The sequence below is a fragment of the Diadema antillarum genome, unplaced genomic scaffold (genome assembly GCF_040938485.1).
Source record: "Diadema antillarum isolate AM-2024a unplaced genomic scaffold, OU_Dant_1.0 seq00000124_RagTag, whole genome shotgun sequence".
Taxonomy (NCBI): Eukaryota; Metazoa; Echinodermata; class Echinoidea; order Diadematoida; family Diadematidae; genus Diadema; species Diadema antillarum.
In genome coordinates this window covers 1,251,558-1,258,148 of record NW_027271204.1, presented here as the reverse complement: position 1 = coordinate 1,258,148, position 6,591 = coordinate 1,251,558, and positions in this window count along the sequence as shown.

Below are 6,591 nucleotides of genomic sequence, written 5' to 3'. Positions count from 1 at the left end.
CATGCCTTGCGAGTCACTAAAGTCCTTTTGCCTCGGAAAGGAGATTCTCGATACTTTATCGTATATGCTGTATATTTGTGTGTGGATGTGTGTTTGTTCATAGGCATAAGAGGCATATAGGCCATGGTGATATATATATATATATATATATATATATATATATATATATATGAAAAGTTTTATTGCAAAATGAGCTAAGCGCCATTTTGAACATTTTAAAGTAAGTCCATCATCAGATCGAGCAGAATTGAACCTTTCCAGTAATACCTCACTTGCGACGTAACAAGGAATATTCTAGAAGTTATGACTAAAACTTTCATATATTTTCGTATTATTTTCTTTGTTTTTAGCAGCTTTAATCAATAATATCTCAACAAGAATGGAGTTAGCTCGTATTGCGATGACTCTCTTCATATACATATATATATATATATGTATATATATATATATACATATATATGTCTTATATATATATATATAAATGTATGTTATATATATGAAGAGTTTGTTTGCAAAAACCGATAAGTCCATTTTTGAAGATTTTAAATTACGGTCTCTGTCATAAAGTACAAAATAATACCTATTAAGTGATATATTGGTCATTACATATAAAGGTACATTTTTGAAGTTATGGTAAAAAGAAGCAAAAATTTTCTTATTATTCTCTTTATTTTTCTTGACCTTTAATCGCAAATATCTCCATTTGAAAAATGTGGACTTATCGGTTTTTGCAAACAAACTCTTCATATACATATACATATACATATATATATATATATATATATGTTTTATATATATATATATATATTATATACATATTATATATATTTATATATACAGTGTATATTATATTTGATATATGGGGGCTTTATTTCCACTTTTTGCTCTTCAAATATGAAAAGAGGCATTTAAGGCAGTACGAATGCCTTAAAATCCTTTTGCCTCTGAACGGAGATTTTCAATCTGAGAGACATACACAAGGCAACGGTGTTTAGTGCATGCCTTGGGTTTCCTGACAGAGCCAAGATTGAACTTGCAAAATATTCTACCTGCATCAATTTCATTAGCTGGATCATCATTAACAGTTTCTTTGTTGCACTTGCTATAATACATTGTAAGTGTATACAACGGGATTACAAAAGAAACAGCAGCGGCAAACAGGTCGAAAGCAAAAATGTAAACTTTGAAAAAAAAAAATCCCTTAACGAAATAAACAAATTATTTTCAAACGGCTAGTCTCTTTTTTATCTGCTCTACTATTTTCATTCATGCGATTTATCTAATCTTGGGTTCAGTGCACTGTCCACTACGGAACTTGTCAGACGAAGCAAGTCAAAGCGTCCATCTAATGTAATTATTGCAACAACATTAACAGTAATAAGAAGACAAGGCACTTGCAAATTTTATTGTACATGTGACGTCATCAAATTGTGATAATGTTGGTAGTGAAGGCAATGTCATTCCATTATCAATTCACATCCTAGCTTTAATACAAAATGACAACTTACTTATTAACCGCTGACCGCGACTTCACCGCAATTAAAGCAGGAGCTACTGTATTTTGAGCAAATTGGACTAAGAAGATGCGATCACAACTACATTGTATAAGAAAAGATTGGAGTTTATAACATGAAAAGCAAAACCGCTCAAACGACATTGGGTAATCACTTTAAACTGTTATCTGCAAACGCACATGCAACGATTAGAACACACACACACACACACACACACACACACACACACACACACACACACACAAGCATATGTATAAGTAATACATTCGCCTTGTCATTCTCGATAGACAGAGTATTTCCATGGTAAAAAAGTAGTAATTATCCAAATCTATTATAGTAATGAAAATCATAGATAATGAAATCGTAGGTGTTTAACTGTGCACATGTCCGCTCATAGAGCTTTGACATATGCAGACAGTGATATCCACATGGCATGATGTGAAAAGGAAAGAAGAGTAATAAATTCATCTGTGCCAACGCAGGGAGTCAAAATAATGTGCACACATTTTCAAACACGTCCAATGTGACTTACAACTGCTGAACAACGGTTAAAGAAATGTATAAAGCATAACTAATCATGCTGAATATGATACCTTTTCAGTTGTGACTCAAGTATAGTCTGTTGCAAAAATTTGGCGAAAGGTCTTGGAAATAAGTTTTTTGGCCTGTAGCAGAAAACGCTCAAACACCACACGAGTTTTGGACGATTGGTACATGAAACATAATCAATTTTATGTGCTGAAGAACGCAGAACGCAGGCCTACTTGCATAACCAGGGTAAGACAAATAAGTTTACGTGATAATTGAGCATTTTAGTCTACGGGGAGGTATATATAAGCCTCAAAATTGGCGACAGATGGTCAAATTTTTAGAGAGTTTTAAAGGGCGAGCTGCAGAATTCTGGGGTCGCTGGAGTCTACGTTCTCATTTCTTATGGAGGTTGTAGAACATTAGAAAATTGTTGAGAAGGCGACGGTTGTCAAGTATGACTTACGATTAGGGATTTGTATTCGACTCGTGTGTGGTTTTGAACATCGACTTTGTTATTTGGCGATGATGTTCCCCCCCCCCCCCTCCCTTTCTTCTCTAAGCTGTGCCTCGAGAAGCAGGTCTACTGCCCTGCTTAGAATGAATGGTACAGTTGAAGATGAAGATTCTATTTTTCTTATTGTTGTTGAGTTGATGTCAAGAAATTCTTCTCTTCAAAGTTGTGTTACAGAAAGAAGACAAAGCGTTACTTTAATCAAGATAAGGTGTGAGGCTAAAAATCATCGGTCGATAGATTGCAGCTATTTGGGCGTTCCAACAGTGTACAAGCTGAAGAATTACAGTGCTCAGAGGGGCTCGAAATCCATTGCCACCATGCGTGATTTGTTTCCAATATTTTGAAAGGGTCTACAAAGAAACCTTCTCGAAAAAAAAAAGATTTGCCAAGATAATGAGCATTTCATTTTTTTTAAATAACTATTTTGAGGTCAAAAATGCATAACGTTCATTCCTAAGGAGTCCCCTCCCCCTCCCCCCCCCCCTATTCATCATAGGGTTGGTAGAACGTTCTAAAACATGATGACAGAATCGTGGAGAATGGAGAACAGTCTATGCTTTGAGTATGTGTGTTGCGTGAAGCTCTGGAACAATCACATGTTCTGTAAGGACGTACAAAGTCATGAACATCGGCAGGCAAAATAATGTTAAAAAAAAAAAAATGAAGACGCCTGCAATAGGAACTCTCTTTATAACGCAGAGTTTATTGACTCGGCTTTCCTCTTTGAATAACGTAGCATATTTTATTATCCTTACACCCACTAATCTTGGATGATGTATACTATATATATATATATATATATATATATATATATATATATATATATACATATTTTTTTTTTTGGCGAAAAAAAGTCACCTCTGCAGCTTTGAAAAGGAGGAACAGTAAGAGGAATAATGACGTCAAAGCTACGCACCGAGTTCTCCTTCCTCATATCTCTCTTATACAATGTATGTATCATATATATATATATATATATATATATATATATATATATATATATATATATATATATAATTATATATAATCTCTCTCTCTCTCTCTCTCTCCTCTCTCTCTCTCTCTCTCTCTCTATCTCTCTCTTCTCTTGTCTTTCATTCCAAGTCTAGACTATCCTTCCTCTTCTATGCAGGTGATCTCACGATATGAATGAGATTCCATGATGTAAAATATCTGATAAAATGAAACTGCTTGTTTGTGTGTTTTAATTTGTCTTCATTATTTTTGCTTCTCAGGTCATAACACACAACTACATTGCTGTAAAGACGTAAACACAACATATGAATTACAAAGGATCAAAGGAAATGTTATGTAATCCTTCGAACCTTATGTAATACTACAGCATATTAAGAGTAATCATTTATGATTGCATATATCATAACATTAATGATGTATAGGCCTATCCATGATTCAACAAGGGAGCAAGGAACCGTCAGCGTAAGTATGGCTTGACATGGTTGGCGGTGTTATGGGGAACAAAGAGTGCAAAAGAGTGTATTTTCATGGTGACTGTTAACCTCCCCACCCCTTCCCAATTCCCCCTCCCCTCCCCATGCCCATTACCCTCCCCGTTCCCTCCTGCTCTCCCTCTTTGTCTCCGTCTCCCTCCCCTTTCATCTCCCCTCCCCCTGCCACTGAAAAGAGAAGTCTTGAGATGTGAGGAGATATCCCATAGGCACCTCACTGGCGCTGTTGGTTTGCGTTCCACCACAAAGATTGTATCCAAAATGAGCGTGGTCTGGAGAGAATCTACTTATAGTAATATTTCTCATTTTCACCTGTATACTTAACAGAAATCGTATTATCAAAGCCTTGTGTCACTTAGTCCTTACGCAATTGTCCCCACAACAGAGTAAACACACATTCAGTATTTATTTTTTTTTGGCAAACACTGGAAAACTCTGTTTTACCTTGAACGTAACTGAGTAAGGTGAGAATTGATAGTGTTTGCTGTATGTGCAAACAATAGCAATGACATTTACCCTTCAGAGTTAAGATGTGTCATTAGGTATTCAATTCAACCTTACGTCTTTTCATCACTTATGTCCCCTGAATAAAATACGAAAACGACCAAACCAAAAACAAAACAAAAAAACCCTAAATTCGTGATGTGAAGATTACGCTGTAGCTATGGCAACGGAGAGCAGTACGTTGATACTTTAAATCTGTGTGTTGCGCGAAGCTTTGGACTAATGTCCTGTGCAGGACGTACGACGCTATGAACGTAGGCAGGCCGGGAAATCTTTACAAACGAAGGCGCATGTAATAATGATTATACTGAATCTTTTTGTAACACACAGTCTACTGACAAAGCTTTCCTTTTTGCATAATGTAGCATTTCACTAGATCCTTACAGCCCTTAATCTTGGATGATGTATAGGTTTTGGGTTTTTTTTCTCTCTCTCTTTGTTTGTCCTTCTTTTCAAGTCTAGACTATCTTTCCTCTCCCATGCAGTTGATCTCATGAAGGAGGTTCACTGATGTAAAATGTCTGATAAGATCAAACCTATTGTTTGTTTGTTTTGATTTATTTCGCTTCTCAAGTAATAAAATCATACAACAGAATCATTAATTGTTGAAAAGAAGCAAACACAGCATAAGTACATTTCAAAGGATCAACGGAAATACAACCTCATGTAATATTATGGTTGCACATACATGTCTCATAAAAATGTAATGTAGTTTGTATTGATTCAACAAGGAAGCAGGACCCGGGGACCGGCAGCGTAAGCATGGCTTGACGTGGTGGTTGACGGAGTCATGGCAAACAAGAAGGACAAAAGAGTGTGAGTATTTTCATGGCGATCTCCTTTAACCCATGATTGTTCCCCTCTCCACGTACCCCCTCCCCATTTCCCCACCCCTCTCCAATTGTCCCTCACCTCCCCATCCCCATTACTCTTCTCGTCCCCTCCTCCTCCCCGTCCCCTCCCCCTCCCCGTTCCCTCCCCTTCCATCCCCTCCTTCTCCCCGTCCCCTCCCCCTCCCCGTTCCCTCCCCTTCCATCTCCCCTCCACCTCCCACTCAGAAGAGAAGTCTTGAGATGTGAGGAGACGTTCCATGGCACCACACTGGGAGGCGCTGTTGGTTTGCATGCCACCACACAACTTGCATCCAGAATGAGCGTGGTCTGGTGAGAATCTCCCAACTCTCCCAACTGTCACTGTTTAAAGGGATAATAAATAATGTTGTTTGAGGTAAGGATTCGCCTTTTAACTTTTGTTTTTGTAAGATACGTAAAAAAACCCCACTCTGTGCAATATTAAAGACAAGTCAATATTCTAACAGGGATTCAAAGTTTAGTTGATGCAAATCGGTTTTGAAATGGCTGAAATATCCAAAAACAAAGTAAAACAAAGCGATCCTCATAACAGGTAGGTCCCATCTTTTATTAGTATTGTTTTGTTTGGAATGTGTCAGCCATTTCAAAACCAATTTTCATCAAATAAGCTTTGAATTCCCTCTTAGAATTACATGATCATTCATATTTCATAAAAGATTTCTCACATTCTCCGAAAAAAAAAAAATTGAAACTGTACCATCCTTTTAAGTAGGATAGAATTTTTCACTATACAAATTAAAAATGTTGGTTAGACAAAGAGAGAGAGAGAAAGAGAGAGAGAGAGAGAGTGTGTGTGTGTGTGTGTGTGTGTGTGTGTGTGTTTGTGTGTGTGTATGTATGTGTGAGAGCGTAAGATATTATCATGATTGGGATTATGGTCACACATTGGTTGCAGATGGAATGGTCGAAAGTCCGGCGGCTTGCACAAGTGAAAATAGTACAGAACCTGTGTGGGAACATCAATGAATGTGCCTCCATGTAACCAGGGAGTTGCCTCCAGATGTAACATTTCGTTTTGCTTTCGGAGATGTGCAGCGGACAGTTTGTTGCTGGTACATATATTTTAGTTTACAATATTCACCGCCATCACCGTTGTAGTCTGGTTTCCAAACCCTTTGCCAACTGGACTCAGCGACGACGAAGTCGCCGCCTTTTCCGAAGGCAACTCTGCAGGACAAATCCACATTAAA